Genomic DNA, 22,610 nt, shown 5'->3' with positions numbered 1-22,610 from the left:
AGGGATCGAACCAGCAACCCTTCGGTTACAAGTCCGAACCCCTGACCAGTAGGCCACGGCTGCCCCAAGTGTGCACACAAGAATGGGTGTCCCTATCGGGTAGCTGGTATCCGTTGTTGCAAGTACTGCAAATGCAAGGGAGGCAATAGTTGTACAAATCCTATCATTGAATGAGATCTCATCATCATCCCCATACCTGGACTCTGTTGTGAAAGTTTTACCTTGCAACACCCCCCCCCCCCCCCACACACACACACACACACACACACACTGATCATCTAAACACTATCAAAAATATCAAACCAGAATTCTTACGGTCATTGTAAACATTGTGATCACCTCAGACAATCTACAGCTTCTTTTTTTAAAGTATATTTTTGGGGGCTTTTTTATGCTTTTAATGCAACAGGAGAGTGACAGGAAGTGAGTGGGAGAGAGAATCGAGGTGGGATCCGAAAAGGACCACGGGGCGGGAATCAAACCCGGGTCGCTGGCGAACGGTGCAGGTGTCCCAGCCAGTTGCGCCACGGCTGGGGCCAGAAAATCTGCAGCTTCAAGAGTTTATATGTACGCATGTTTAATGAGATATTACCTAATTTGCATATTTTATTTTATGCATATTTTATTTTATTTTTAAGACAAAGTGTAATACAAAAAGCATTTATCTTAATATGAAGATTAAACTGGTAGAAATGTATGAGGATATCTATAAAGGGAAAAAAAGTCCCATTCACCTGTGTGGTAATAGTGTAATAGACTTTCGTACCGGGTAGAGGTTTTGGCACACATTCCACATTGTTCAATGGGGTCATATTAGTCTAAACAGTTGAGATATTATCCTTTAAATGAAGTGCATACAAATCTTACCCAGGACCTAGACTAAAGTTCACATTAAAATTGTTGGACATGAAAGTCCACATGGACTACAAATGAACTACAATGTGATGACAAAAGTGACGATGAGCCCCCAGCTGGGCAATTCAGGTAGCAAAATCTCCCCCCAGTTTCTCACCTCTCATGCCGCCTTCAAGCCCCATCGGATTATTCAGAAATCCGGACCTTAGAGGAAAGATAGAGGAAAAATGACTTAAACGCAAAGGCAGGTCGGATTCTTTGCTCAGAGACTCATCAATATAGAAAATAATACATGACTGTCAGGCTATTGGGTCTAACATAACACATTACATAAGTCTTATTTTTCTATATTTATATGTACTTTTATATGTTTTCTATTGTTTTCTATTATATATATACATACATATATGTATTTAAATGTTTAAATCAGATTATTTGTCCAGCAATGTTTGGTACATACCTTAGGACTTAAGACTTAAAACTGTCCATCTTTCACATAAAGTCTAAATTACCCAACCCAATTGTTTTCAGGTACTTCACTGTAACTGTAAATACTTTATTTACACTGTAACACTTTGTGAAGACCTACATGCATGGCCTTTAACTTGTGTCTTTAACAGACAGCTTTGACTTTCATATTGTCCTTCCCTCCCTCCTATTGGCATGATTCCTCAGCCCATGGGTGTCATTTGACCATTGTTCATTTGATCCCCTACGCGTGGCAGCAATCAAACACAAATAAAAGAAACACAGTGGCTTTTCTGTGGTGAGAGGCTCATTTGACACCTACTTTCATGAGGTGTCAAAAGCAAGTACTTGTAGAGATTAACTAACTGTCCACATAGAGGATGGCAAAACAGGTGGACTCTATCAGAGGACCTATGACATCTGCCTCATATTCATTCATTTTCTTGTTCTAAAGAGGCAAGTTAAGAATCTCTTTTAAAATGCATCCATCCAATCATCCATCTGGTAAATTTGTCATTTTCTCCCTCTGTGGACGCGTGCAAGGTGACACTGATCTCCTTACGTGATGCACATTAATTTTTAATCATGACCACTGGTGACCTGTGTGGTCCATTGCTCACGCACGTGCCCTCTGCTGAACACACCTTCTGTTTGATGAAGCAACACTGCCTACACCATGACTAGACTCAAGTAGACGAAGGATGAAATTACACAAATACCACATAATATTCAAGCCTTCAGGGCTGAAATACTGCCTTTGACCCATGACATACAACATTCACTGTCAGCTATATTACAAGGAAACTTTATCTTTTGATGAATGTGTTAATGGTACTGTAAGTAGCCAAAGAAGCCAAATTAGACCAAAGAATAAATAAGCAGCACACATCCTAGAAACCCAAAACGTTGATGAATGATAGAGAGTGTAGAGAGTTTTTGTTGAGTATTTAGTGAGTTAATGTCTCACTAAACATTTCATTTGTTTTCTTCAAAAGCACACTATGTCTTAAATATCTCTCAGAAATGTGTTTTTGGAGAATTTTTTATTTTTTTTTGTCACATTTCTACCTCTCTCTTTAACTCACAATGATTAATCACTATACCAGAGTATGATTCATGTTTCAACACTGTAAGTTTCCAGGTGGTTTTAGAGAGACATAATTGAAGTATTGCTATTCCTCATTGCATATTCCTCCGCTACTGGCACTCTGGCTAAGGTAACCTTTGTCATTTTGGACACCTTTCCTTACGTCAAGAAAATACACAGAAACTGAGAAAATACTGATATTGATAAATACTGATATAAATGATAATTATTTTGCACGTGAAGACTAATACTGCCTTCACATCGACCGTAAACTTGGAGGACCCGACTTTAAAAATCTGACCTCCAAAAAAAGGTGTGTTCATGAGATCAGCTCAGAAAATAAATACAGGAAATGCATAAATAAGTTATTGGAACTGCTTACTATGGTTGAACAAGAAGGGAAATGTCTCGGGTGAGTGTTTCTATCTGCTGTGCTAATTTAGTGATAAATGACCTTGCCTATTTGTATTGAGAGTGTGATTTGCCTACATAGTGATTTGCATTCATTTGTCAAAGCATTTGCCATTCCTTCAAAATATTGAGAAATTACTTTTATGTTGTGCTCAAGTAAAACTAAAACCATTATACATGTGTGTATAACTAATAACTGTATATATGTTAAATTCATCTGCAAAATAATCCTTGGTCAGTCACCGTGTTTTAATGAACATTTGAACTATTATTACACATAAATATAATCTGACATCAAATTAATCATGACCGAAAAGGCCACCCATAGCTCACCCTGTCACTTTAGAACAAAGGAATTATGAGTTGATCCAGGCTACTTTGCCACAACCATAGCATTTCTCGATCACAGATCATTTACATGTTGATATAGCCATAACGTTGCTGAGAATGTCTGAGGAAAATAGCTATTGCTGAAAGTTGTGTTTTACTGTTAGCCTGATCAACCATATCATATCAGAACTTTATACACCCGACTGATCCTGTCCCATCTTCACCAGTTTCACTTTTGTTGTCGCATTTTTCTCCACGGCTCCCCTACAGCTTTGGGGTGCATATTTCAGAACCGTCTCTTTGGTCTTTTCGCTGGCTCTGCCATGATGAATATCTAAAAAATCAAGCCATCGCTGCTTGTTCTTATAGCTAGTCGGCATAGCTAACCAGTGCTTGAGGGCCGTGTGTATATCGAATTGCCCTAAAGCATTTTGCGTTTCTCACTCGTTTGTCACGATTTCTTGATTCAGACTTTGCCGGGACGCTAGTGCATATCTTGCAAGGCTTGTTTTCTGCTAGGAGATGGTAGGGGGAGCAGGAAAAGCTACCATTTTTGCCACAACAGGTCATTTAACCATCACAATAATTTCTAAACTGTTTTATTAAGTTGAAAATGTTGCATAGTTCTCCTTTATAGGTAACACATATACTTTTTCACATAGATTCTGACCAGGGGTGGAGCTTGAGGGGGTGCGGGGGGTGCGTCACGCCCCTGGCCCGGGACCCGCAGGGGCCCGGTGTGAGGGCGCCCCTCCCCCACCTCCGGGTAAGGTGGGACGGGCCTCTCCCACGGCACAAGGCCGGAGGAGCTATGATCATGCAAACGGTTTCTTTTCAATCATTTTCATCAGAGTGGGACGTATTAGGCTTAGGCCTATAGGTTGCCCCAGTCAGGACGAGTTATGACTCACGGTTGCTGAAAAGTTTTGAAATTTACTTTGATGATTTAGTAGGTGTAAAATATTGAATAAAATGTTCTGCTGTATGACTGGCTTTATTTTAACTCTCATATTGAACTTTACGACGTGCAAATTTACAAAATTGGATCAACGATACTGTCTCCTACAGGCGTCAATGAGAGAACACTTACACTTAGCCTACATGATTTTGGTTTCGATTTTCTAATTGGAGTAAGTCTTTGTGACAACACGTCATGATACATTTGATAATGTTTGTGTGGGGATGTGGGGATTTCTGGTTTATGTGCCCACCTGCACTGGCAACCAGTGTGGCTTGTGTGACTGCAAGCGTGGTCACATGGGGCAGGTCACATGACTAACTAGGAAGTTATAAAGTTTGGTTTGTTGAGAGCTCACATTCTCTTGCTGCTGCCACCACTTGCTCTTTGTGACTGTTAAGGTCCCCTGTCATGCAGGGTGAATGCTAGAACCATGTGTTTCACTCTTCATGGAGGACACTGAGGTGATTTTAAAATTTATGAGTGCTGGGCTACAGACACTGATGCTCTGCACTGGAATGTTCCTTTCTTCCTGTGTCACTGTGCTGTGGGGAGTAGTGAACGCTCTTGGAAAAGACCAGGCCAGCCACTGTTTTACAGTTAGTTTTTGGGTTTGTTTGTTTGCATTAATTTTGTTTGTCTTTTTGTTTGTTTGCATTGTCTCTCTGTAACTGCTGGGACTAACATCACTTGCTTAAGCTCGCACGCTTACAGCTGGGAGCTGGCTGTTCCTCTTTTGTCCTATCATATAGGCTGTCTCTGTACAAGGCCGGATCCGCAACTCAGTACTGCTCCTTTCGGGTTAGGTGCCACATGGAGGGAGAGGTTTTCTCGGTGTGTACTGGTAAACAACACGGTGGGGTATTTTGTAGTGGTATCCTGTAGTGGTATTTGCTTCTTGTGTTTGCAGTGCTTGCCGTGTTGCATTCTTTTGTGGTGCTGGGTTTGCGGTCTCTCTCTCTCCCTCTCTCACCAGGGCCCCTCTCCAAGACGGGAGCTGTGTGTGCTGACCCGACCTTATTAGCCTGAGGAGTCTCAGCCAGTTATCCCATGCAGTCTTTCTTACTTACACACAACTTACATTCTGGATTGTATTTATACTATTTGTAATAAATTTGAGTATTTTGTATATGCCTTTTGTTAACTGTTCCTTTGTGGGGAAGGCCGAGAACCAGCCACGTTAGAGAGCTTATAGGTTTCTCCCGCCTGGGTTTAGGGGGTGGCGTAGTCAGAGTAGGTATTCTGCATGTCAGGTACCACATTTGATAGGGCTGTAACGATATACGATTCAAACCCGAAATCGCGACATTCATATCCACGATACCAGAGAATGTCTAATAAGGGGAGAACCTTCACTCTCGGAACTCTTCCGGTGTGGTACTGCATCTAGGGGCGCTCGCGGGCGAGTCCAGAATGAATGGAGGTCTATGGAGCTGTACCCCTCAAAATCCACTTTCTCGGGATATCATTTTTTTTCAAGTAATTTGAATATTGTATTCGAAAGGGTTGAGTATTATATTTTTTAAAGTCACTTAATTGTTCTAAAAAGCCTTTCAAACGTGTCAATGACGTCATTCATTAGCATGATCATAGCATAGCATAGCATCAATGCTAGCGTGTTATGGGCAACAACGACCCAACCTGTAAGAAAACGAAAGGACCTGGATTATTTCAAGGACCCGGATTATTTCATTTTTGATTGATAATCCATATCCATTTTGCGAAAAATAAAATAAAATCTGAGGGTTTCAGTTGTTAAAGGTGAAAACAATAAATGTAGCCATGTAGCTCCATAGGACCCCATGTATTTTGGACTCGCCCGCGATCGCCATCTAGGTGAACTCTGGTGAACTGCAGCCAAATTCGGTTTGTATGGGATTAATAGAGAGTGGGGAGGCTCTCCGTAGACGGGCTCTGACGATACTGTGTCGCGGTGTGAAAAGGCAGAATCGCGACACACCCTTTCTAGTGTTTCACGCACTGCTTTGCAGCTTACGCCGTCGCAAAAGCAACCCACATCTCCCGCTTTACTTATCGGTAGCCTACGTTGTCCAAAAACAAATAAATAAATAATAATTTCATACCTCTCCTTGCTTTCATTGTAGACTATGTGTGCAACTTTACCAAACAGTATAGAAGTAAACCCCCTCTCCTTGCCCCGCTCTCTCTCGCGCTCCCTCCCTCTCACTCTCCCTCCCTCTCCTGCTCAATGAACACGCGCGACTTAAATAAAACATTCACAATCGTGAAAGCAAGGACGCATAGAAGACGACTAGCTAAATTACTATTAAATCCGCTTAGCATCATTAGCTATCATTGCTACACATATTTGTTTAAAACTCTCGCATTGAAGTTGACTGATCATCTCAATACCAACGTTTCCCAAAAGGGCCTGTCCCAAAGAGATCAAGTATTACCTTGAAACTTAAACACACATGGGGAAACTGAACAGTCCAATCAGTAGACTATGACAGGCTAAGCTAGCCAACTATGCTACTTTGTTTACAACATTTCCAGGTGAATTAAAGAGGTAGAGTTGTAATAAAAAATAGTAGGCCTAGGCTATAGGCTAATCTGCATAAAGTGTGCTGTCATAAATATCAGTCATTCAGAAAAATATAAAGGATATAAAATAAAAGATATATTATATTGTAATCTTCTGGTGTTCTAAGGGAGGCTATTAAAATGTTATTTAATAAAATGTCTAGCCCCCCCCTTCCCAAAAAAAAAGAAAAATCGAGATTCATATCGAACCGTGGGTCAAAAATCGTGATACATACCGAATCGTGAGGTTGGTGTATCGTTACAGCCCTAATGTTTGATCGTTGTTTTGGTATGAAGCATCTTTTACGTTAACCTGACCCTAGCCAGATGAATTTCGCTCCGCCTAGCTCCACTCATCCATCTGGAACCGATCCATTGAAGTGTTGCTTCAGAAGGCTGGGCCTAATCAAAAAATGCTTGCATATGATTGAATAAGCCACTTGTCCGTCATCTATTGACGTGCTACTTCAACCACTCACATCGAAGCCAACCGCTAATAACAGTCTCACAGTCGCTTCTACGCTATGTCACATCTATGAAACTCCCGCCCTGCGTCCTGATTGGCTGAACCATAAAGTCGGTTGCAGAAATCACTCTCAATGGAAGAGGTCCCAGATGGATGTGAGTGAAGGTAGGCGGAGCTAAGCGGAACGAAATTCATCTGGCTAGGGTCAGGTTACTTTTACGTAGCCTAATGAATGCGCTCTAGAAAGTGAAAGTAGCCTAACCTAGGCCTATGCTCTGTGTCTGAGCTGTCTGTGCACGTCCGCAATTGTTTACGTTCCTCAAATGGAGAACACATCAATCCCATGGTATTATTTGCCCTAAAATGCATGAAACATGCAAGTTCAAAATCCCGCCGGTAGCCGCGTTACATCTCCGTTTCATATTTGCCTAGGCTACTATAGCCTACTATAAATTGAACGAACTCAACTGACAACAGGTATATATTCGGTCATTGAGACTACAGAATACAGTACAACAAACTTTCTGTCTTTCTGAAGTTTATTTTTGTATTCCGGGGTACAGTAGCCTAATTGCATAATGTCATGACAATAGTTTTTCTTACCAGCTTGCTGTTAACTGACTGCGCCGCTCTGAACTTTCCTGCCAGGTTTATGACGTAAACCGCTACATCTCGGCTCTGGCATTGCCTAAACTCATCGTGTGGGAAATCAGATTATCTGTCAATATTGCGCTTTGAAAGTAAGGGATATTTGCTCAGTAATAGTAGGCTACATTTTGTAACATTTATAGAGAAACCGAGGGGAAGTTAAATTAGAAATTAGAATCGTTGGAAATTGAAAACACATACAAAAAAATATTCGGGGCTTTTGAAAAGAGATTCGGGGCTTGAGCCCCCGAAACCACCCCCTCGCTCCGCCAATGCAACCACCCAGCAGTAACTTCTGCATTTAGTGAGATTTGCACCGCCCTAATTTTATTTTTGACTCTTCCCGTCACCGTTGCAACCTCTGAGCGCTCATTCTCCAAGTTAAAGATCATTAAAAACCACCATAGAGAATGAGAGAGCAAAGAAAATGGACATACACAGAGCATCGTGGATGAGTTCGCAGAGCGCAAGGCTCGTCGTATGCCCTTCAAATAGTGCTGCGTATTATTGTTGTTTTATTATTAGGGGTCATGCATAATGTTTTTGTCGTTGTTCTCTTGGTTACACTTCATGTACGTTCGACGGACTTCAAAATGACATAGTTGCTCTCCATGGCGCTGACGCTTGTAAGACCCGCTGTTGCGGGCATGTGTAGCCTATGTTGTAAAATTATGTTATGATGAGTTTAATAAAGGGCCCGGTCATGTGCCCCGCCCCCGGCCCGGCTCTGACTTGTTCCGCCACTGGTTCTGACATAGGCAATATCCTCTAATAAGGATAGAGCTACAGTTGTCATTAGACTCATTACTCATTGTCATTAGTATTGCATAGCATGTCATGTGTGCATGCTTGCATGTCCATTTTAGCCTGGGTGAACCCAGACAAACCTGTTCACAATTGTTGAGGGTTTTTGGTTATTCGGACTCCTTTCAAATTCAAATTTGCTTAAAGGTTCCTTTGGGTTCACCCAGGCTATGTTCATTTATTTAATGACATAGACCTTGAATTGTTACCTCCAATAAGGCATGTTTCTCATTACTATGCAATTAAATTTAAGCCTAACCATTTTAGGCCAAATAAGGCATACAGAGGGCCTTATTTGACCCATTACATCTCAGATGGGCCAATTCAGGCCGCAGTCCAATAGTGTTATGATGGTACAGAACTAATCCAAAGTACCTTGGGGTGGGACAATGCTTCATGAACATATCCAAACAATCCATCTAAGTGTCAGCTACAGCAGCCAGTAGCAGGTAAACAGTGTGTGAAGAGGGGGCGGTGCCAGACAGATCCCAATTCCCAAAATGAGGAAGAAGGTGTAAAGTTACGTTTAAGTAATTTTTAGACAATAACAGGATTGTTTCATGAAGGAAAAAAAATCTGAATGTATATTTTAGAGGAACAGAAAAAAGATGTGTAATAAGAGGATAAACTGCTGGAGTCCATCTTCACAAATCAGGACATTGTTGGCCATGTGCAACAAAGGAAGAGATGACCTCAGCCTTAAAGAGAGCAAACTGTGCTGGCACAAGGCAACGCTGTTTCAGTTTCATGCTCAAGGAGGCATGCTGGTATGACCAGGCAAGACCAGGCGTGCTGGTAAGACCAGGTCAAGGTGCACCAATGCCGTCTCCCAGGTGAAGCAAGGACCGTGGATGAGATGGGAGGGAGTTGAGAAGAGAAAGTTTCATTATACAAGCCACATATGCCATCTTTCAACAACCTTAGTTAAAGGAACCATATGTAAGAAATATATTTCAATTAATCATAAAATGGCCCTGATATGTCACTAGACATTAAGAAATCATGTTCATTTCAAATACTTATATCACTGACAACAGTAGTCCGGCCAGGATATTGTCATTTAAAAAGTGAAGTTGCAGCCCTCAACTGATGTTGTGTTTTGTCATGTCATGTTGTGTTTTGGCCTGATGCGCCACCCTCCACCTATCTACTAATCACAAAGTCAGTAGTGTTTTGGCATCCGGGTTGGCCACCTCGAGTCAGGGGGAGGGGGAGGGGATACACAGCTCTACAGTAATTTGAAAGTGATTGCAGTACCAGTTTTGGCCACAATCTTACATATGGTTCCTTTAATTGAATGTTTCTAGGAACCCACATCACAAAAGACCTCACATGGACAATTGACTCAACTTGTCCACCGAGCTGATTGTGTCCTTCTATCATTGCTCTATACTACATTGCAAATATAATAATAAATAATAAGAATAATACATTTTATTTGTTACATAGCGCCTTTCAAAGCACCCAAGGTCGCTTTACACACTAGACATTTACACGTAAGACAAAATGCCAGACGGAGCGGCGTAGTCGCCAGCGTTCCCGTGATATCAAGACAAACAAACAAATTTACAAAAGACGCACAAGACCAAGACAAAAGATGCCTGATGGAGCAGCGTAATCGCCAGCGTACCCGAGACACCTAACAGTAGACATACAAGACAGACAACAAACAAAAATGAACAAGTAATAAAATAAATAAATAAATAAATAAATAAGAAATTAAAATAAAGAAAAGTCTGTGTTAACTTAACGTTAGTCCCACTCAGTCCAAGGGCAATGATATGGCGTAGCTACAGCTGTGTCTTCAGACCAACCTGGAGGATTTAACGTTAACAGTGATGTTAGTAGGCCCTAGATTAAAGCTACTTGTAACAGTTATACTATATATTGTATTACAGTATAGTTATGCCAACTGTACAGCAGCAGACAGAGCCTTACAGAAAATGGTCAACACCGCCAAGACAATAATTGGACTGCTCCTGCCCTGGAAGACACCTTCAGGTCACGCTGCCTGTGCAGAGCCAAAACATTCTGAAGGACACAACTCACCCATAACCATCTCTTCTCTCTGCTGCCATCAGGAAGGCGTTACAGGACCCTTCCAGGTTCAAAATTATCTTCTATCCCAGAGCAATCACTGATTATTTAGCTTTTACATTTTTAAATGTTATTTATTACCTTATGTTCACTGTCTCAGGGACTGCACAGCAAATTCTGATCCAAAAAATGGAGATATGTTTGTATGTCAATATCTGCTTGTATAAGCCCATCAAACTGTGAAAACAAGTTTTGTCCCAGAACAGCACGCTACAACTCAGGAACAAGTGAATTCGATTGAATTCTTTGCCACTTTGTTTCCCAGGAAATATTTTAGTGGATACGTGTTTCAATGAAGCCATAGGACCAAATGGTTGTTGGATCACTAAAGTAACTTTTATAACATCCGTTTGTCCTTGTGTGAGTTGTGAGTATTAACAAGTTTACAGCTTCTAAATGGTTTGCTGATTTGAGGTCTTTATTTATTAATTTTAATTAGGATGCTGGAATGTGGCCTTTTCAACATTTTTTTGGTGGAGCCCACTTATTGCAACCACATGTTGCACTCACCGTGACTTTTTCAGCCTTGTATGGTCAAGCAGTTCAAAGGCTTCTGCCTCATTTGTATTGCATCTTCCTGTAACAACAAACCAGTGTTTCAGTGCATCTGCAAAGACAACAAAAGGAATACCTCCTGATTCCTTTCAAAAACTGGGCCTAGATGGACATATAAGATCTATGACTTTGGGCAATTAATACAGCAAACATAAATCAACAGTACTACCCCGCAGGTCTCTGAAGGCTTTCAAATTTACGGTAACACTTTTCTTGACGGGTGAGTTCATAACACATTCATAGCAGCTGTCATAAACTGCACATAAAGCATTCATGACTGTTTCATGAGACATGACTCAACATTCATAGCAAACCTTTCATGAATGTGGAAGACAGAACGACGACAATATGTCAAAATAAAAGTCCAACTTCATATTTGTGTAACCTGGATACCATTAATTAGATCTCTCCAGCCTTTGTAAATATTTCATGAATATCTTATGAAGTCTACATTGAATGTCACTTTACTATACAAGTTGTGAAGTATTTGTAATCACTGAGTTTAACACTGGGAGGTAAACTAGCCTACATTCAGCTTTATTTGTGTAACCTGGAATGGTTGGACATTCCCAGTAGCAAAAGATGAGTAATCATCTGCAAAGGTTACATCAATGAACAAATACATTTTTATGAAACAATTTTTGCTTGACCATGTTCTGTCTTTTTGGCACTGGAGTAGCCCATTGACTCAGATGTGACGTAATCAAGAGGTTTGGACCAAAAACGGCAATACTTCTTTGCGACTTTGGACTTTTATTTTGACAAGTTATCGTTGTTCTGTCTTCCACATTCATGAAAGGTTTATTATGAATGTTGAGTCATGTCTCATGAAACAGTCATGAATGCTTTATGTGCAGTTTATGACAGCTGCTATGAATGTGTTATGAACTCACCCGTCAAGTAAAGTGTTACTAAATTTACTTTCTTTCAATGCTGCCTTTTAAAAATTGAAATATTTTCTGTAGAACCATTATCATCACTGCAGATTTTTGTTATACTACATATTGCAACAATGTGTCACAATGTGTGTGGATTTTTGTTATACTACATATTGCAACCCACCACACAATTACTCTAGACCATTCAGTACGGTAATTCTGACACTGTTTCAGTCTAAGCAAGACTGATGCTGATACTACCATACAAGGGAAAGACTGTATGGGAAATCATGTCTCAACTCATGTTAAAAGAATGTATTATGGTTGGTAGCGTGTCTGCAGGAGAAGAAGCCAGTACCACTACACAGAGTTCTCTACCTAAAGAATAAGGTGAGCATGGTGCATGGTAGCCAAAACACAAATGCTTAAATTCTATTATACGACAGTTAATTCAAACAATTTTGCTCATTTCTGATTGTGCAAGCGATATTCTATTAGAGGCTGACACATCCCCTCTGTGACTAGACTGCTAGTAAACACTCCAGGTTTGATACATAACCTCCAAGACATCAACATTCCATTCATTCTTGAATAGGGATAGAGAACAGAATGACAGGCAACAATTTTCTAACATTTCAAGACATCTAGAAAAGCTGATTTTGTACACTGTGGCCACTCTGTGCACCATTAACATATCACTACATGCACCATCCAGTTTAATTTACAAATGAACATGCACAACTTAGTCACTCTCACTCAACTTGGCTGCAAAGTGACAGTATTCATTGCAAGGAGAGGGATCAACCGTGCTTTAATGTAATCAGATACTGCAGTGCTTCTCAGTAGTAGGACATTAATTCATAAGGGAACCAAATGGGTCACGGGTAATTTAAGACTGCCTTGTTAAATGTTGTTCTGAGGCTGATTTTTTTTGTGGTAAACTTTGGCAAAACCGTGTGCACTTCTTTACACACCTGTGATTCATTATTAAAGATGATACCATTTGCCTTTGTTTATTGTTGAAGAAGATGCTGGGACATTGAAACATCAGTCTACCTTGGCTTGCTGGTTAAAGGCACCCTTAACAGTTTTTTGACCTTAACATAACGTTTCTAAAATCATGATGATGGCACATAACCTCATAACATGACAAACAGCACTTCTGCCATGAACTCTTCTCAGTGTATTTATTTCCCTCTGCATTCACAAATAAAACAAGGAATCCATTGATATCAGACGATTTGCGACTGCACATCCAAATCTCCAGCAGACTGTAGTTCTGACTGGAGTATGGGAAGCACAAATGCTCCAAATATTGAAATGCAAAGTAGAAATGAAAATACAATTGCAGTTGCAATGTCTCATGTTTTAAACTCATATGAATGGGTACGACATATGAAAACATTTTAAACATGTAAGAACCAGTGTATATAAAAATAGAGATTACAATAACATGGTAATATCATAATTTTGAAAGAATTCACTTTATTTAAGTGAGGTTATTTTCAACTCTGTTACACTAGCAACTCTCTATTTTCAGGTAGAAAACTGCCCCCTCCCCTTACACCCTCCGAAATCGGAACGCAAAAGAGCTGCTATGCTACAGGAATTCGGAAATATGTTTCTACAGACTGCTGATGGTGCATTCCCTCTATATCGGAGTTATGTTCATACTTTGTTGCAAAAGACGCATGTTTAGTTTGTTTATTATTGCGCTTCTCAACCAGAGGAGGACCCCGATAGCAAATCTTGTTACAGTAAGAGTGCCTTTAAGGCTATGTTCACAAGTAGCATGAAAGCCTTAAAGGCTGTCAAGAACGTAGCAATCAGCGAGGCAAACAGATGGCGATGTTGGCCAAACAAAGACCTGAAAACATTTCAAAGAAGGGAGAAAACATCATGTCACAGCCCAAAAACCTTTGCCCTGTTCACATGCAAAGACTGAAATAGAGTTTTCGAAAAGCTCCACTTTGGCCAGAGTAACGAAATAATCGTTTTCAGTGATCGAGTTTTCGTGTTGATGAAAGGCCAAAACACATTCCATTTTTAAAAATACCCAGCTATGTGTGGACAAGGCCTACAACATTAACTCCTATTTTGGGTCCCTTTCAATTAGACCATCACTATTATGATCTTTTACTAGCCTGACGTTGTCATGCTCAAATTCTAGTCAGAATATGAGTCCGATACTGCTCCATTGGGACGTAATTATGGGCCGTGTTTTAACCGATACAGGGGAGGAATGCCTCTGCATTCAGTTGGATAGACCTAACCAATCAGAGTAACAAAATAGCTTACCCTGAGATGTAGGTAGAACACACGAACCATCCTTCTTCTCCACAAATGCCTTAACATTGTTTTTTGGTCTTTTGTAAAAGTTATTGTGCCATCAATATCTCCTACAACACTCGTTAGCGAAATCCAAGAGATGGGTAGCAGGGTAGGCTATTAGGAAAAACGTATATTTCCCCTCCGTTTTTAAAAATAATTCTGTTGAATACCGATATGCTACAAACATGTTATAAACATCTGGGGAAGGCAGTCGCAAATCCCTCGAACAGGTGGTCAATCATAGATTTCAAATGAATGAGGGAACAACATGTCACAATGCAACATGCTGTTTTCCCTTGATGAAAGTGAAACCCTGAGTTTCCCCACATCTCAACTTTGGCCAAAGTTTTCAAAAATAATCGTTTTCAGTGATAAAACCTCATTGAAATAATATGCATTTTTCTATATGGGGTCTTAGAAGCCATCTGTTTCCTTCTAGCCACAGCGTTTTTGTTGCAAATAAAATCAACCTAAGCATGCTCAGATGACGTGATAGACGAGGTGCTATTGCTCACCTGTCCATCATTGTAAAGCTGGTCCGAACAGCTCTGATTCGAGCATAGTTGCTCAACAATGGAGCAATGCCAGACCGAACTTCCCAACCTCAAATGTTGTGGGCGGGGCTAAGATCGGCTGGCACCCAGGCTAATCTTTTACCCCTTTCCCACAACATAATAAATCATGACAACACCTGCTAAGTTCTAAAATGAAAAAATACTGTTTTGTGAGACTAGTGACAGTTCTTCTCCATGTAAATGAATGAGAACTGTTTATACTAAGGTAAAGAAAACAAATGTTTGGTGTCGTCGTATAATTTATATGATTGGTTCAAAGTGATACAGTGGTAAGGTAGGTAGTTATCTATTACATTTTTGTCAATGGCAACACGTGTCTGGCTGATTCCGGATTTCATCCCTAAGGTCTAAGCCCTTAACCCTCAAAGACTTAAATGACATCCATTAATAAGTGATCAAGTTTGAGAGTTTGTAAGGGTTAAAAATGCTAATAACAGGAATGGAACTGTACTTGTGACCTGTCCATAAATTGACAACACCAAAAATGTGTTGCAAATACATTTCCGTTTTATGGCAGTTTACTGATGGTTTTTCAAGCTTCCAGCCTCACTTTGTGTAACCCTGTGTTTCACATCACAATGCTAAGAATTGGAAAGCCCTAAGCCCTCACAAAGTTCACGGGATCGCGCATCAAAGTCTGTGAGTCTGTGAGGGGAGAGATTGGGATTCAACCACTGTTTACCTCCTTGTTGCTCCTTGTACTCCTTGTATACTTCCTGGTTTGTCATGTGGGCTTTGTTTACTTCCTAGTATGTTAGTTTCCATGTTCCATGTGTTTCTGATATGATAATTTGTTTCATCTATGTCTCGTAATGCCTTATTTCCTGTCTACATGTGTCTCTCTGGCTTATTAGTTCCCTGTGTATTTAGACTTTTGTTTTTGTACCTTGTTTGGTCATTGTGTTGTTTCCCTGTAACTGTCAGAGTGCTACCTTCATGGTTTCTTGAGTGTGTAAGTAAAGATTTTCAAGCTTTGTGTTTTTTTTCCACATATGGGTCCGACCCCAGTTAAAAATGTGACAACTACATTACATAGGCCAAACTTAGTTCTCAGAATTAAAAATGTTGGTTAGACTAAGTTCAATTCAACATTCCCTCTATAATCTACAGATAGTAAAGCAGAAAAAACAACAATCACAAGACATAAGATTGATGGACGTATTTTTCCCAGTTTAGACAACCTAATCAGTCCATTTAATGGCATTTTCTCTCGGCTACTTTTGTATTTTTAAATTAATGAATTCAATTAAAATTATGAATTCATTGCACTTAATTTAGTGGACACATCAGTGCAATAAACTTAAGTAAAGACACTTTTTTCAAAAGCTCTCTGTACACTCGTTTGTTTCCGGTGGAACCTGCCTCTATTGTTAATGTAATTAGTGTCTACATGGACCTGGTTGGGTGTTGCACTAGGGAATCAGTATGTTACGATAAAGGGCAATTCCATGCAAAATTGTTACGCCCATAATGCCAACTAAATGCCATGGTATTTGTATGATGCGAATGGTTATGTGAAAAGTTTCTCATGTAAGTTCTACAACCAAGAACAGTGAATCCTCAAATTTCAAGTAATCATCATTCACATCATACCATACCATGGCATTGTGTTGGCATTATGGATGTCACAGTTTTGTGTGGAGTTGCCCTAAAGAAGGATTTATGTGTCTTAAAATTGTTATTATTGAGCAAACAAGATGTTCCGTGTCAGAGTGAAGATGTAAGGAGCAGAATATAACAGAAGATGCCATTACAACACAGTTAACGCTCCACTGAAAATAAATGAGTGTACAGGAAGAGGCTTTCGTGCACATAGTCTATTGCTGAATCACTATGCTTTGGAACAACGGATATTAGGGCCTACATGACACCAGAGGTATTAGTGGAAAAAAACAAGTTAAAGAGAGAGAATGAACAAAAGAGAGACCCCAACACGAGTAGTTCAATCCTAGTTCAACATGTGCTTATGCACAGGGCATGATTATTATGAAACTGGGCAATGAGTATAGCCAAACTTACTATGAGCCATTTCACAACTTCTATTATAAATCTAGGCTACACCATTTATATTGCTGTATCTGAAGCACATGTATACATGTATTGCACAAGTCTAGGCCGCAGTGCATGTAAGGACTAGATCTACAACGGAACATTGTTCTTGTCATAGTTTTCACAGTTCCATGGAAATGGATAATATCAGTAGTTACTAAAGCATGTTTTTATTTTGGTAGGCCTAGAGCTGAATGGCAGACACCTGCTGGGAGTAGGCATAGCCTACACTAGGCTACTGCTTTTAATACTGTGAGCAAGAAACTGCTTCGCAGTGGTTACAGTAATACCAAGATGTGGATATTCAGGGCCTGTGTCCAATCGCGTATTTTGCGTCGACGGCGGCGTTTTTTTATACACATCTATGAAGTTCAGCGTTCACAGCACTCAGTGCCCTCGGCGGCAAAAAGCCCTCGGTACTGACCGTTTTTTTCTGCAGCGCTCAGAGCGCTGAAAGTTGAAATTCGAAATTTGTAACCTAGCAACAATGAACACTTGAAGAAGTGCTCTGAAAATGAGGTTGAGGGCGCTGTCAGCACAAAAAATGTGAGTGGTGGACACAGGGCCTCAATATTACTTTTGGGATGGTGTACATTTTAATTCTGCTTTGATGTACACGTGGTTCAGTGATAACACAAAAACCTTTTGTTGCACATATTCCCTGGTTTTCAATGCATTTGTTGATTTGTTCTCAGTATGAAGTAGGAACGTCATTTTTCTTTTTTTAAAGAAGACCAGTGTGTAATTACAGTAGGCCTACCATATTTTAACTTGTTACAATAAAAAATGTTTTTTTTTTTACTGTAACACTGCTGCATTTGTTTATCTTTTCATATATTTTTATAAAACATGTCAAACATGTCAAAGTAATGTAGACTGGTATGAGTGATGTAATTGGATGACTCCTCTCATTCAACTAATGTTTTAAGTTAAGGAGTTCATTTAAAATTGTTTCTGTCCACTATCAATCTGTTCATTGTTATTTGTTTTGTCATTGGTTGAACACAGATACCCAGAATGCACTGCAATATGACAACTTTCGTTTGCAGGTTTGACTTCAATATTATTGACATTGATCATTTACATGCTATATAAATAGTTACTCTACAAGTGTTATAGTGTGCTAGGTATTGTATGTTACACAATATACAGTATGTTTGTGTCAAGGCTTAGTTGAACTTTCTATTCAGGAAGGAAGGAGAGATGGAGATTCAGATTTATTTAGCCCAGCACTGAGTAGTGGTGTTATAGAAATTCACCTCCAAACTGTCTTAGATGATTCTAGATATTTTGTAAGCAACATTTTGTAGTGATTCACTTATTTTGTATGAAGACATATTGTTGAATTTATTAAATGAAAAAAACATAATACAGTTACTTCACACAACAAATGCTTAAAAAAGTTACAATTACTTGGTTAACTTGGCTCAAACAGTGAGTTAAGATAAAAGTGCAGTTAAGCAAGTTATGCAAGTTAAAAAAAATCAATGCAAACTGTTGTTTTAGGATTTTATGTTTTAAAATACGATTATATTTATTCTCTTTTTTTCACTGAAGTTATTTTGAAAAAAATATATGTTTATTTGACAGTATTTCATACACCAGCATTTAACAATAAAATTGTTGAATAACTATTATTTTACTCAAATACTCTATAGGCACACAGTTTGAGTTTTAGGTAGTTGCAATGGCCATGGCAGAGCAGTATAACAAATATTTGTGACAATTAATTTAGGTTAGTTTCCATTGTGATAAATGTGTCTGTGCCAGAAACCAGGAATTGCTTTCAAGTTAAGCAAACAGGTTTCTCTCTGGAAAAGGACAAAAGTCTCAAAATACACTGAAGGCTGGTGTTCACTAAAGACATGGAGAAAAAACATGAAAATATTTTGCCCCTCTCGTCTCAATATGATTCTGATTAAAAGTGTAAAGGTTGGGGTTAGGGAAGGGGCAGAGATTAGTGGCTTAAGCTCTGTGTAGGGTTAGCATAACAATATGACTGGTGGGACTAGTAAAAAAAACAGAAGTAATAATAATCACTGACTAATTGATTGACTATATGCTTCCTCATCTCAGAATTGATATTATTAATCCACTAAACTTCTTCTTTAAAACAGAATCACAGTTCAACACAGATTTTTTATAACAATGAGCAGATAAAGCAGATACAAGTTTTATTGAGGTTTGAAAATAGTCTATACTTCAACAATATAATATTTCAAGAAGTAGTATTTGGACTCTTGTATATGCTTATTTCTATTCTAATTTTAATAAAAAGCGCATTGTAGCTGTGTTATTTGTTATAAATGCTGTGTGTTTTTACAATAGAGAAGCACGCCTCTCATATATCATAGACACTATAAATAATAATCTAGCTTTATTAAACTGCATTTATAAAGTACAATCATTTTAAATCTTTCATTTCTCATCTCAAAATACAAAGTGAAGCTATAATAGCACTTAGGTAAAACTTCAAATCCTTCTAAAGTCAAGGGTTACACTAAAACCATGAGGCAATCATTCTATCAAGACAACCTATATGATCTGCATTTTGAGTTCTTCGCTCAAAGCACATGCAAAGGAATTCCAATACTTCTATGAACTAGGAATACAACTAGAATACATTTCTGAGGAACTGCAAAGTGTGCTTGCTCAGGTGTGGTTCAGCAACAGGAGCAGGCAGTGGAATATGGTACATTGAACTTGGCTTGAGCCAAAGATTCCAGTAGGACCTCATTTTTGAAAAATTATTTTTCACACTGGACTGCCATAGTCAAAGGTGTTTTTCACTTTGCTCACATACCTTACCACTGCCTGGATCCAATATACAACATCACTCACCAGCTTTGCCATTTTACCTGGTACTCAAATTGTGACTTACATCACACATAGATCTTTCTTATAGATTACGTTGTAGTGTTGGAAGTGAGTGTCTCTGCAGTCTTTCAAGATTGGCTGAATGTAATGGCTCACCGTTTAATGTTCAGTGTTTAATTCACTGTCCCACAAAACTGGAAGTACAGAACAACCTGCCAGCCATGTTCAAATGCCATCCATTCAATTCTGTGAGGTGCATCCTAGACTGCAGTGAAGTGTTTGTTGACTGGCCTACATCACTTGATGCAAGAGCTTTTACCTTCTCTACTACACTAACAAATTACAACAATGAGGTACCATTTGTATGTTAGATTATTGTATTAGTAACCTACTAAATATAATATATTATTTGTATTATAAATTATTAGTATTACACTTCATAATAAGATTTAATTTTCCAGAGATTTCTAATTTAATAAAATCAGCATTCATTGTGCATCCTGGGCACACACACTGGCTGTGTGGATGCCTTTTCAGGCCTAAACACTGAAAGTGGAATGATTTTGACAGACTGTGCAAATCTGAGTGCAAATTTCTCTCAGCCTGTAAAACAGGTCAAGAGCAGGTTTGCTTTGAGCCCAGTGTTCTTCAGAAAAGGGTATTCCTCTTTTTAGTAGTCCAGACTACAAAGTGTGCAGTTTCAACATCACAAATTGCCATTTGCCATAAGCTCTATTTGTGCTGCTCTCTATGTGGCTGGTTTAGATAAGTCTATTTCTGACACTGGTTTTGGATCAATCTGTATGGAACAGCATAGACACAGGTTGATTGATTGAAGCACATAGCCTACTGAAATTGAAAGAAACCTTGGATCAATAGATTTACTAGTTACTTTCACCAAACATATCTTTTTATTTGGACCCAACCATACACACTGTTCAGGAGCGTTAAACCATTGTGATAGTAGGCTAGCCTATATTGCTCCACAGCCAATAGCTGCAACATGACTACACACTCCTCATAATCTAAAACATATCGTCATAGTTTTATAATTATGTATTAACCAAGCTAATGTCATAAAATGTAATAATAACTTAATGTTCTCTAAACAGCCTGCAAACTAATAGCTCACCCAGCCATAACATTACATGTAGCCTACAATGTCCACTGATCTCGCCATCCTTCACAACAAACCAGGCACAGCAAGTTTTGAAAAGTGTCTGGCCAGCTCCAACTTCACCGTAAACGACACCGCTAACAACACAAACTAGAAATGCAATTCCAAGGAATTACCAGTGCATGAAAATGCTAAAGTTGTAATGTAAAATATCATGTATAGTTAAAACAGATAATACAGAGATGGTTACTACGGTGATGCTAGGATAGACATGGTAGTTGCATAGCTTAAGAAAAGTTGATAGTTTAAAAGTAGACTGTTTAAAAGCTGAATGTAGATAGTTTAAAAGTTGTTGATAGACAGTAGATAGTTTAAAAGTTGTTGATAGACAGCTAGTTTAATAGATAGTTTAATGATAGTTTAAAAGTAGACCGTTTAAAAGTTGAAGGTAAATAGTTTAAAAGTTGTTGACAGACTGGAAGTTTAATGAATGTTGATATTTAAATAATTTAATGGCTGTGTATAGGTAGATATTTGACGATAACTGAAAGTTGGAATGGCTCTAATGTTTGCTAGCAGTTATGCTAAGATTTTTAACTATGCTAACCATGCTACTTAGCTAATGTTTTATAGCAGTGCTAGCAATGCTAACATGCTAACCATGCTACTTAGCTAACTTAGCTAACATTTTCTAGCAGTTTTGCTAAACATGCTAGCAATGTTAACTATGCTAACCATGCTACTTAGCTAACTTAACTAACGTTTTCTAGCAGTTTTGCTAACTATGCTAGCAATGCTAACATGCTAACTATGTTAACCATGTGACTTAGCTAACCTAGCTAATCATTTTTAGTAGTTATGCTAACTAACATGCCAACAATGCTAACATGCTAAGTATGCTAACCATGTGACTTAGCTAACCTAGCTAATCATTTTTATTAGTTATGCTAACTAGCATGCTAACAATGCTAACATGCTAAGTATGCTAACCATATGACTTAGCTAACCTAGCTAAACATTTTTATCAGTTTTGCTAAAAATGCTAACAATGCTAACATGCTAACCATGCTAACCATGCTAACTAGCTACAGTGGGTAGGAGTCATAGTTGATGACAAGTGTTGACATAGTTGATGACAAGTTAAAAGTTGTTCATAGACAGCTAGTTTAATAGATAGTTTAATAATAGTTTAAAAGTAGACTGTTTAAAAGTTGAATGTAAAAAGTTCAGTAGTTTAATGGGTTACATTGTTTAACAGTGGATTATTGTAGTGAGGACTTTTATTTTGAAACAATTTTGGGCAGAGGAAACAGTTGAATAGGATGTGTAGTCTTAATTGACCCAGATTGTATGCTTAAAGCCTGAGGCTGCAGGTGGCCTGAACACCTGCCATAGGATTCTAATTGCTTAATGGCCGTATTATGATGTCATAATCGGCAATGTTAAGTTTTTCTTTAATAGTTTAAAAAGTATAAAAGTTTCAATGTTGAAAAGACATGGCAACCCGATCTGTTTGAAGACCTACGTTACAAAGTTTGAATGAAGTTTCTAAGTTAAACTGTTCAAGAGAAATTGCGTGCGGAAAAAGTGGTAAGCGGAATAATAATAAGAAGCCTAGGA

The sequence above is a fragment of the Alosa sapidissima genome, chromosome 16 (genome assembly GCF_018492685.1).
Source record: "Alosa sapidissima isolate fAloSap1 chromosome 16, fAloSap1.pri, whole genome shotgun sequence".
In the NCBI taxonomy this organism is placed as follows: domain Eukaryota; kingdom Metazoa; phylum Chordata; class Actinopteri; order Clupeiformes; family Clupeidae; genus Alosa; species Alosa sapidissima.
The sequence above is the reverse complement of the archived record's forward strand: the minus strand, read 5'-3'. Positions refer to the sequence as shown.